Below are 12465 nucleotides of genomic sequence, written 5' to 3' on the forward strand. Positions count from 1 at the left end.
TTGAAGAATCTGCTAATCGCATGCATGACTCACAATTGCTGTTAACATATACTTCACTGTAGTGCTATGTTACCAGAAACGGGACGGTTGCCACCGTTCCCCGTATAAAACGTGTAAGAAACGGAAACCAGACGGAAACCAGACGGAAACGCAGTTTTCTACGGTTATTTTAGCTAACGGTGCATATATTTTATGGGAAATTTTTTTACAGGTGGTAGTTCGCATTCTCAGCTTGTATTTTCACTCTTTACTGTAGATTTCAGTCATGTATTCATTCAATAATCTAGAGGCTTATGCCAAGTATATAGAAAATTGATTATTTATGTACTATTGTCCCTTTTTTAGTTGATTTGTTTTCCTTTAACACATATACGATTAATTTTCTCTCTCCTCGTTTTTTTAGTTGATTTGTTTTCCTTTAACACATATACGATTAATTTTCTCTCTCCTCGTTTCTTAGAGTGCGAAACCTCCCAATTCCGTTTCTCGTACCGTTTTCGTTTCTCGTTTCGTTTCCCGTTTCTGGTTTCTGGTAACATAGCTGTAGTGTGATTAAAGGGGCAACGACTTTTATTTGGAACAGCCATATTCAACCAATGATCTATGGCGCCGGAAAGATTTGCACATTCTCATTAAGCGGTGAAATACCCTTCGAAAACAAAAGAAATTACAGTCGGAGCCGCGTCCTGGCCGTTTTCTCCAAGAAAGACTGGCGCTAAACCCCTGCTTTGCTTCAGGCAAGGCCGATTGGTTTCTGGAAAGGAGCTGGAAGCAGCTCATCATACGATGGAGCCAGAAGCCATTATTGAATAGGTTTGCCAAGAAGCTCACCAGTAAGTCTGTGAAAAGAGGTGCACGTTCATAACTCAATTCTCTAAAGCCTTTGAGATTATTCTACAATTTTTTTTAAGGGAAAGGGATAACTCTTGCATAAGCTCGGCTATGATAGATACCGTAGATGTCAAAACATTTGATTTCTTTGCTGGCTTTGAGTTGAAGTTATGATATGCTTTAAAGGAAAGAATTTACGGCATGCCTTAAAGAAAGTATTTAAATGCATGCAATAAAAGATTGATTAATTTATATGTTTTCTTGGTAAAGAAAAACATGTTAATGCATGCAATAAAAGATTGAATATTTTATATGTTTTCTTGGTAAAGAAAACATGTTAATTCATGCAGTTAAAGATTGAATATTTTATATGTTTTCTTGGTAAAGAAAGTATGTTAATGCATGCAGTAGAAGATTGAATATTTTATACATTTTCTTGGTAAAGAAATTATTTTAATGCATTCAGTAAAAGATGATTATTTTATATGTTTCTCGGTAAAGAAAATATGTTAATGCATGCAGTTAAAGATTGATTATGTTTTCTCGGTAAATAAAATAGGTAGTTCTTCTTAGAAAGACTACATGCGAGTCTTGTGTGAGAAATGCTTGTCTCTTGTCATTTTCTTGGAATAAAATCCTTGCTAAATATAACCCAAATATCTTCTTGAGAAAAGAAGGTGAAGCATATAAACGTCCTAAGGACATAGTGTGAAAAGTGGCCAAGTTTTCCTTGAATTAAAATATATATTTTTATTTAATAAAGGTTTCTTGAAAATGGATATATGCTATTGCATTGTGATACTAGCTAATCTCTAAGTTTCTTGTGAAATGATTATGCATTACATGCATGATAGAAATAGCTAATGATGTGTTTCTAGGCACATAGATATTCATTTCTATAGTTTCTTTTCGGAAAAAGAGTGCATACTTCATGTATGAATATGAAGGCTTTTATGAGAGTTTTCTTGGAAAGAAAAATAGAGGTTCTTTCCTTAAAAGACATATGAATAGTGTTCATATCATATTGAGAATCCATACTTGTTTCATGAAAAGATTATGTGCATTGAAGTAAAAGTAATTGTGTTAGGAAAAAAACACATGTTGCATGCACATAAGGGTAGCTGTTGTGACATTGGAAATATGATTTTGGGTGTACGTAGAGAAAGTATTAAGTTAACTTTCTTGGAAATATTAATCTCTTGAAAAGATTGTCTTGCTAGATGAGTTGGGTCGATTTCTAGTCTGGTGCATAAAAAGGGTAAGTTAACCTTGTTATTGTTTCTTGATTTTTATGCATAAAGATGGGTATTCCCAATATTTTCTTGAAAGAGAAAGCATGAGGAACTTACTTATAGGAAGATAAAGAAATGGGGTTATAATGACTTCCTTTAAGAAAGAAGTATGTGATTTGTTACATGAAATGATGGTAGTATTCTAGTGAAGGGAATATGTGTTGCATATATTAAAGAAGGGCTATTATGATAAGCTAATGTATGCACAAAGAATAGTCATTGTGATATAAGAGTTATGTTCTTTGTATGATAGAGAAACTATGTTGAGTTCTCGAAAATAACTATGTGAAAAGAACATATGTGCTTAAGCATAGAAACAACAGTTTATTACATGTATGAAGATATAACGATTGTGTTATACATGTTAGTAGAACTAATGAGTTAGATCTCTTAAAGAGAATTATGCATTAGTGTGAATAAACATTGTGGAGGTAAAACAATATTTACTTGAGTATATGTACTAGTTAAATAGTATGCCATGCTTGCTCATGCATATGAGTAGATGTTAAAAGATCTCTTTTAGAGGTTGATTATTGATTGATTAATATGGTATCTAATCTTGTTGCCAAAGCTTGTTGATGAAAACATTGACAGGAAACGATGGTGGTTGGTGCCAAAGAAAAGTGATGTTTAACATTGTCGCAGGAAAAGGATTGATGGTCCATGAATATGAGTTTGAGTTGCAGGATTGTCCATTGCTAGAACAATCATGCCGCAAGGAATCTTGCCTGTGGCGGTATGTAAGAAAAGGGTTTCATGGAAAATGTTTTAGCATTTAGCTAGTTATGTGACAACTTAATGATAAATCATTGTAATGATTTTATAACAATGGTTAATGGATGGAATCCCTTATAAGCCATTGAGTGAGGGGTGAAAACCCTCATGAGCATTTAATAATAAGATTAAATGTTTGTTGGTTTTCACCCTACGAGGTTTCCAAGGTATATTGGTGTTCAATGGTGTGATTGCCTTTTGTGTCAGTTTGATGATGATGAATCCTTGATGTTGATGGTTCTTTACTTGATGGCATAACCATAATGTCAAAGTATGAGATTAATTAATATGGTTAAGGAAATCATGAGATGGATGCAAGGATTCATGAGACAGTTTATGTTATTACACTACCACGGTGGTGGTTAATGGTTATGCAACTTATTGTCTTTAATTACAATTTACTTGATGTACTAATGAAAATTATATCTAATGGTTAATGAGTAATTGTGGAGTTGTGAATTGGATAATTGCTTGTGGGTAATTTGTATAAAAAAAATTCTAACTACCTGCTTTTACATGCGAGGTTACCGGGGTATGTGACAAGTGGTATCAAAGCTAAAGGTTGCAGCACTGGCACCTTTGGGAATTGGTAAGCGGAAAAGAAATTGAGGTATGCCATCAGTGGGCATTAACTCAGGTATGAGTTTATAACTATTCACATATTGATTTACGTAGTACAATATTTTCGGCATGATAAGTGTGATTCATGTTTAAACTGCTTTGAGTAGTAAGTAATAAAGTTTGTTGCATAACTATGTTCATGACATTGGATTCCTGATGAGGATAAAAGACAATAAAACTTTTGTCGCACTTAAGAATAATATTGAAGATTCATTACACTTATGAACAACATTGAACACTAAATGAGGAAAGTGACAATCAACTACCAATTTTTGCTTTGCAAATATGGCAATAACAATGATGCATTTATTAAACAAGATTGAAGTTACAATTAGCGAAACTTAATGAGCCAATGCATGAATATAAATTATGGGGAACATCCTTGAATAGGATGACAAATTGTTTTAAAAGGACAATAGAAGAACGCCTTTAGATATTGAAAATATGCAATGAGTCAAGTAGCGAGACTTGTTTGTCATAACTAATTTTGATTAAGTTTTGCCATTGTTCCATTAAGATGATTGGTAGTTGTGATTGGTTAGTGTTGTGCGACTAAGCACTTATGTGCGTGAATTGAATTTGATTTAAGCTTATCACAATTCGCAAACAAGTGATTGTGGTAGTTACTTCTAGTATTGGTCTGTTGATGAAAATACATTGTGGGAAATTGGAAATGTTTAGATTGTTACCTCAACTATCATAAGAATTTACACAGTAATGAATATTTGCATATACTTTTATGCATGATAGCACTGTGCCACAAAGTAAAAGATTAGGGAAGTGAATACTTATTAAGGATGCATATGTATAACTAATGTTGCTAATGGGATTAAGTAGTGGTAGTTTAATGGCAATAAGAAAACTCGTCACGTAAAATGTTGCAATGAGAATTGCAATCATAAATGAGAAAGACTAATGTTATATGATATGCATGATTGTGTTATTTGGAAATCAGAATGCATACAACATGTATGTCAGCTGTGTTTCCTAACAGTATAGATGTTGTGGACCCATATTGAGCGTTAAGTGTAGATGCATGGTACACATGCATGTTTGTTTTGTTAACGATAATGATTATATGGTTCATTATGTAAATTAGTTTGGGGATAGTAATAAAAGAGAAATTTAACATGCCAGAAAGTTGCAGATAGTTGTGAAAGGCTAGAATGCCTTGGGTTGATGGCAGTTACCTGCCCGGAGGGGTTGACGTTACTTGTCTGCCCAGATTGTGAAAGGCTAAAATGCCTTGGGTTGATGGCAGTTACCTGCTCGTAGGGGTTGATGGTACTTGTCTACCTGGATTTTTTCTCCTTAGAGATAAATTATCTCAATAAGGGAAAAGGGTTTATGTGGTCATTACAATTCTCGAGCTGGTTGGCCAGTGGAATTCCTTGTTAGACCTGGTAAGCTCTCTATCAAAGAAACTGTCTGGATGTGAAAATGACTTGATCGGGTTGTGGAAACCAGTTCCCTTGGGTTGGGAATTCTTTAGCCTATTGTGGTTCTCATAGCTAAAGAAATTAACTAATCAGCTATATGTTATGTTAAAAATGAATTTCATATATAGATGTGTAAAAATGTCATGCACATTTAACAATAAATGAGCTTAGTGCTCAATAAGGAGTTATTGGAAATTTTAATTCCTTTATTGTATTATTAATCTTTTGAATGTCTTAGTAGGGGCTAAGACAATTTTAACTTGATGCAGTGATTTACTGTTTGATGATTAGAAAGCTAGGTTCTCTTTTGGTACTTTTGGAAGTACTTTGTGGAGGTCTTTAGTGAGAGTTAATTTAGTGTGCATGTGGATTAGTGATAAGCTCTTAAGTACTTGTAAAAGTACTGTGATTTAAAAATCATCTAGAATTGCAAAATTGATTGATAGTTAAAAGTATTTCATTTGACTCACGAAATTATGACTAATGCGATTGAATTTGTTTGTCAAACATTACAGGATTACTTAACATGGAGGGTTGAGGGTTGTCCAACCACTATGAAAATGATTACATGAAGGTGCTCATGATTTTCAAGAGTAGATGGTAAATAATGGTAAGTTGATATAGAGTTTGGTTTTTGGATTTGAATAAGGGCCAAGTGGTGGCAATTAGAACTTGCATATTTTGCAGTTATGAATGCTTATGACTATTGATCCTCCTTATGATTATATCATTACTATTTTGTTTGTTGTCATTTCTTGGAATTAAATATTTGATTTTAAAAGAGGAAGGATCACATTTTGTGTGGTTTAGATGGTTATATCATGAGTAAAATCTAAGGTCCCAACGAGAGATGAACACCGAGGACGGTGTTCTTGTTAAGGGGGGAGTATGTCATATCCCTCTCGTAAATAACTCAAGGTAAATCGATCGGTTATGAAATAGTAACTTTAAAAGCTACGCATCAGTTATAAAAACTGATTCTTGATATTCAAGAAACAAGATTGAGGATGAAATGGAAAAGGGGGGAATCAGAGGGCGATTTGGGGGGTTTACATCTTAAGAGCCGCCTTTGATTATGAGAGTGAGCCATATATTATTGTGGAGCGATGGAGGCAGAGGGATTACGTGAAAGTCACCACCGTCGAGTGAAATAAGTGACAAATTCCGGGTTTGAAGATCTTGAGCAGCTTATTATCAAATTTTATAGACGCTGGAATTTTGAAGAATTTGCTAATCGCATGCATGACTCACGATTGTTGTCAACATATACTTAACTGTAGTGTGATTAAAGGGGCAACGACTTTTGTTCGGAACAACCATATTCAACCAATGATATATGGCACAGGAAAGATTTGCACATTCTCATTAAATGGTGAAATACCCTTCAAAAACAAAAGAAATTACAATCGGAGCTGTGTCCTGGCCATTTTCTCCAAGAAAGACTGGCGCTAAACCCCTGCTTTGCTTCAGGCAAGGCCGATCGGTTTCTGGAAAGGAGCTGGAAGCAGCTCATCATATGATGGGGCCAAAAGCAATTATTAAATAGGTTTGCCAAGAAGCTCACCAGTAAGTCTGTGAAAAGGAGGTGCATGTTCGTAACTCAATTCTCTAAAGCCTTTGAGATTATTCTACAATTTTTTTAAGGGAAAGGGATAACTCTTGCATAAGCTTGGCTATGATAGATATCGTAGATGTCAAAATGTTTTATTTCTTTGCTGGCTTTGAGTTGAAGTTACGATATGCTTTAAAGGAAATAATTTACGGCATGCCTTAAAGAAAGTATTTAAATGCATGCAATAAAAGATTGATTAACTTATATGTTTTCTTAGTAAAGAAAAACATGTTAATGCATGCAGTAAAAGATTGAATATTTTATATGTTTTCTTGGTAAAGAAAACATGTTAATTCATGCAGTTAAAGATTGAATATTTTATATGTTTTCTTGGTAATGAAAGTATGTTAATGCATGCAGTAGAAGATTGAATATTTTATACGTTTTCTTGGTAAAGAAAAGTATTTTAATGCATGCAGTTAAAGATGATTATTTTATATGTTTCTCGGTAAAGAAAATATTTTAATGCATGCAGTTATAGATTGATTATGTTTTCTTGGTAAAGAAAATAGGTAGTTCTTCTAAGAAAGACTACATGTGAGTCTTGTGTGAGAAATGCTTGTCTCTTGTCATTTTCTTGGAATAAATCCTTGCTAAATATAGCCCAGATATCTTCTTGAGAAAAGAAGGTGAAGCATATAAACTTCTTGAGGACATAGTGTGAAAAGTGGCCAAGTTTTCCTTGAATTAAAATATATATTTTTATTTAATAAAGGTTTCTTGAAAAGGGATATATGCTATTGCATTGTGATACTAGTTAATCTCTAAGTTTCTTGTTAAATGATTATGCATTACATGCATGATAGAAATAGCTAATGATGTGTTTCTAGGCACATAGATATTCATTTCTATAGTTTCTTTTTGGTAAAAGAGTGAATATTTCATGTATGAAGATGAAGGCTTTTATGAGAGTTTTCTTGGAAACAAAAATAGAGGTTCTTTCCTTAAAAGACATATGAATAGTGTTCATATCATATTGAGAATCCATACTTGTTTCATGAAAAGATTATGTGCATTGAAGTAACATTAATTGTGTTGGGAAAAACACATGTTGCATGCACATAAGGGTAGTCGTTGTGACATTGGAAATATGATTTTGGGTGTACATAGAGAAAGTATTAAGTTAACTTTCTTGGAAATATTAATCTCTTGAAAAGATTGTCTTGCTAGATGAGTTGTGTCGATTTCTAGTTTGGTGCATAAAAAAGGGTAAGTTAACCTTGTTATTGTTTCTTGATTTTTATGCATAAAGATGGTTATTCCCAATATTTTCTTGAAAGAGAAAGCATGAGGAACTTACTTATAGGAAGATAAGGAAATGGAGTTATAATTACTTCCTTGAAGAAAGAATTATATGGTTTGTTACATGAAATGATGGTAGTATTCTAGTGAAGGGAATATGTGTTGCATATATTAAAGAAGGGATATTATGGTAAGCTAATGTATGCACAAAGAATAGTCATTGTGATATAAAGGTTATGTTCTTTGTATGATAAAGAAACTATGTTGAGTTCTCGAAATAACTATGTGAAAAGAACATATGTGCTTAAGCATAGAAACAACAATTTATTACATGTATGAAGATATAACGATTGTGTTATACATGTTAGTAGAACTAATGAGTTGGATCTCTTAAAGAGAATTATGCATTCGTGTGAATAAACATTGTGGAGGTAAAACAATATTTACTTGAGTATATGTACTAGTTAGATAGTATGTCGTGCCTGTTCATGCACATGAGTAGATGTTAAAAGATCTCTTTTATAGGTTGATTATTGATTGATTAATATGGTATCTAATCTTGTTGCCAAAGCTTGCTGATGACAACATTGACAGGAAACGATGGCAGTTGGTGCCAAAGAAAAGTGATGTTTAACATTGTGGCAGGAAAAGGATTAATGGTCCATGTAGATGAGTCCGAGTTGCGGGATCGTCCATTGTTAGAACAATCATGCCACAAGGAATGTTGCGTGTGGCGGTATGTAAGAAAAGGGTTTCATGGAAAATGTATTAGCTTCTAGCTAGTTATGTGACAACTTAATGATAAATCATTGTAATGATTTTATAACAATGGCTAAGGGATGGAATCCCTTATAAGCCATTGAGTGAGGGGTGAAAACCCTCACGAGTGTTTAATAATAAGATTAAACGTTTGCTGGTTTTCACCCTACGGGGTTTCCAGGGTATATTGGTGTTCAATGGTGTGATTGCCTTTTGTGTCAGTTTGATGATGATGAATCCTTGATGTTGATGGTTCTTTATTTGATGGCATAACCATAATGTCCAAGTATGAGATTAATTAATATGGTTAAGGAAATCATGAAATGGATGCAAGGATTCATGAGACAGTTTATGTTATTACACTACCACGGTGGTGGTTAATGGTTATGCAACTTACTGTCTTTTATTGCAATTTACTTGATGTACTAATGAACATTATATCTAATGGTTAATGAGGAATTGTGGAGTTGTGAATTGGATAATTACTTGTGGGTAATTTGTATAAAAAAAATTCTAACTCCCTGCTTTTACATGCGAGGTTACCGGGGTATGTGACAAGTGGTATCAAAGCTAAAGGTTGCAGCACTGGTGCCTTTGGGAATTGGTAAGTGGAAAAGAAATTGAGGTACGCCATCAGTGTGCATTAACTCAACTATGAGTTTAACCATTCACATATTGATTTACGTAGTACACTACTTTTGGCATGATAAGTGTGATTCGTGTTTAAACTTCTTTGAGTAGTAAGTAATAAAGTTTGCTGCATAACTATGTTCATGAAATTGGATTCCTGATGAGGATAAAAGACAATGAAACTTCTGTCGCACTTAAGAACAATATTGAACATTCATTACACTTATGAACAATATTGGACACTCAGTGAGGAAAGTGACAATCAACTACCAACATTTGCTCTGCAAATATGGCAATAACAATGATGCATTTATTAAACAAGATCGAAGGTACAATGAACGAAACTTAATGAGCTAATGCATGAATATAAATTATGGGGAACATCCTTGAATAGGATGACAAATTGTTTTAAAAGGACATTAGAAGAACCCCTTTAGATATTGAAAATATGCAATGAGTCAAGTAGTGAGACTTGATTGTCATAACTAATTTTGATTAAGTTTTGTCGTGGTTCCATTAAGATGATTGGTAGTTGTGATTGGTCAGTGTTGTGTGACTAACTAATAGCACTTATGTGCATGAATTGAATTTGATTTAAGCTTATCACAATTCGCAAACAAGTGATTGTGGTAGTTACTTCCTGTATTGGTCTGTTGATGGCAATACATTGTGGGAAATTGGAAATGTTTAGATTGTTACCTCAACTATCATAGGCATTTACATAGTAATGAATATTTCCATATGCTTTTTTGCATGATAGTATTGTGCCGCAAACTAAAAGATTAGGGAAGTGAATGCTTGTTAAGGATGCATATGTATAACTAATGTTGCTAATGGTATTAATTAGTGGTAGCTTAATGGCAACAAGAAAACTCGTCACGTAAAATGTTGCAATGAGAATTGCAATCATAAATGAGAAAGAATAATGTTATATGATATGCATGATTGTGTTATTTGGAAATCAGAATGCATACAACATGTATGTCAGTTGTGTTTCCTAACAATCTAGATGTTGTGGACCCATGTTGACGGTTAAGTGTAGATGCATGGTACACACTCATGTTTGTTTTGTTAATGATAATGATTATATGGTTGATTATGTAAATTACTTTGGGGATAGTGATAAAAGAGAAATTTAACATGCCAGACAGTTGCAGATAATTATGAAAGGTTAGAATGCCTTGGGTTGATGGTAGTTACCTACCCGGAGGGGTTGATGGTACTTGTCTGCCCGGATTGTGAAAGGCTAAAACGCCTTGGGTTGATGGCAGTTACTTGCCCGGAGGGGTTGATGGTACTTGTCTTCCCGGATTTCTTCTCCTTGGAGATAAATTATCTCAATAAGGGAAAAGAGTTTATGTGGTCATTATAATTCTTGAGCTATTTGGCCAGTGGAATTCCATGTTAGACCTGGTAAGGTCTCTATCAAAGAAATTGTGTAGATGTGAAAATGACTCGATCGAGTTGTGGAAACCAGTTCCCTTGGGTTGGGAATTCTTTAGCCTATTGCGGTTCTCATAGCTAAAGAAATTAACTAATCAGCTATATGTTATGTTAAAAATGAATTTCATATATAGATGTGTAAAAATGTCATGCACATTTAACAGGAAATGAGCTTAGTGCTCAATAAGGAGTTATTGGAAATTTTAATTCCTTTATTGTATTATTAATCTTTTGAATGTCTTAGTAGGGGCTAAGACAATTTTAACTTGATGCAGTGATTTACTGTTTGATGATTAGAAAGCTAGGTTCTCTTTTGGTACTTTTGGAAGTACTTTGTGGATGTCTTTAGTGAGAGTTAATTCAGTGTGCATGTGGAGCAGTGATGAGCTCTTAAGTACTTGTAAAAGTACCGTGATTTAAAAATCATCTAACATTGCACAATTGATTGATAGTTAAAAGTATTTCATTTGACTCACAAAATTATGACTAATGCGATTGAATTTGTTTGTCAAACATTACAGGATTACTTACCATGGAGGGTTGATGGGTTGTCCAACCACTATTAAAATGCTTACATGAAGGTGCTCATGATTTTCAAGAGTAGATGGTAAGTAATGGTAAGTTGATATAGAGTTTGGTTTTTGAATTTGAATAAGGGCCAAGTGGTGGCAATTAGAACTTGCATATTTTGCAGTTATGAATGCTTATGACTATTGATCTTTCTTATGATTATATCATTACTATTTTGTTTTTTGTCATTTCTTGGAATGAAATCTTTGATTTTAAAAGAGGAAGGATCACATTTTGTGTGGTTTGGATGGTTATATCATGAGTAAAATCCAGGGAAAATTTTAAGAACCCCCCCTAAATTTATAAATATAATAAATGGGCGAATCTCCATGGTATATAGGAAAAATGGAAGGCGATTTTATCAATAATATAATATGTATATATAATTTTTTGGCGAATCTCTCACGAGGCATGGCGAATATTTTACTCAAGTATAAAATATTGTAAGATCTTGGCGAGTCTTTCACTAAATAATAAAACTTTGTAAAGTCCCAGTGAATCTTAGCATAGGCTACATGCTGGTTTAATTCCCCCATTTAAATAGGCTACATTCCAGGTGAATACCATGGGTCAATACCATGTGCCATTTTGGCGAATACCATGGGTCAATACCATGTGCCATTTTGGTGAATACCAATACCATGTGCCATTTTTATTTTTATTAATTCTAATATTAGGGTTAATAATGTTTTTTTTGCATGGTATTAATAACAATCTAGTCCATGGTATTTGTCCCATAGTATTTTGGCCATAGGTTTCACCTAAATATAACCCATTTTTTGAGTGCTCGTAAATATAAGGTGACTTATGGAGTAAATATAAAAAAATGTTTTATTTGTTTACCATACCTCTCGTTTATTTATATTTTTATTAATTTACCATACCTCCTTTACAAATATGGTATTTGGCCCATAGGATTCACTTAAATAAAACCTCTTTCTTGAGTTCATAAATAGAACGAAGGTTATGGACTAAATATAAAAAGAGGTTTTATTTATTTACGATACGTCTAGTTTATTTATATTTTTATTTATTTACCATACCTTTTGAGTAAGTATAAAAAGACGTTTTATTTATTTACCATACCTCCACTTTACTTATATTTTTATTTGTTTACACCCTTACATATATATAAGGTGACTTATGGAGTAAATATAAAAAGTGTTTTATTTATTTACCATACCTCTCATTTATTTATATTTTTATTAATTTACCATACCTCTTTTATAAATATGGTATTTGGCCCATAGGA

This window comes from Pinus tabuliformis, chromosome J (genome assembly GCF_031772625.1).
Source record: "Pinus tabuliformis cultivar Carrire ecotype Pingquan chromosome J, CPIR1, whole genome shotgun sequence".
Lineage (NCBI taxonomy): Eukaryota > Viridiplantae > Streptophyta > Pinopsida > Pinales > Pinaceae > Pinus > Pinus tabuliformis.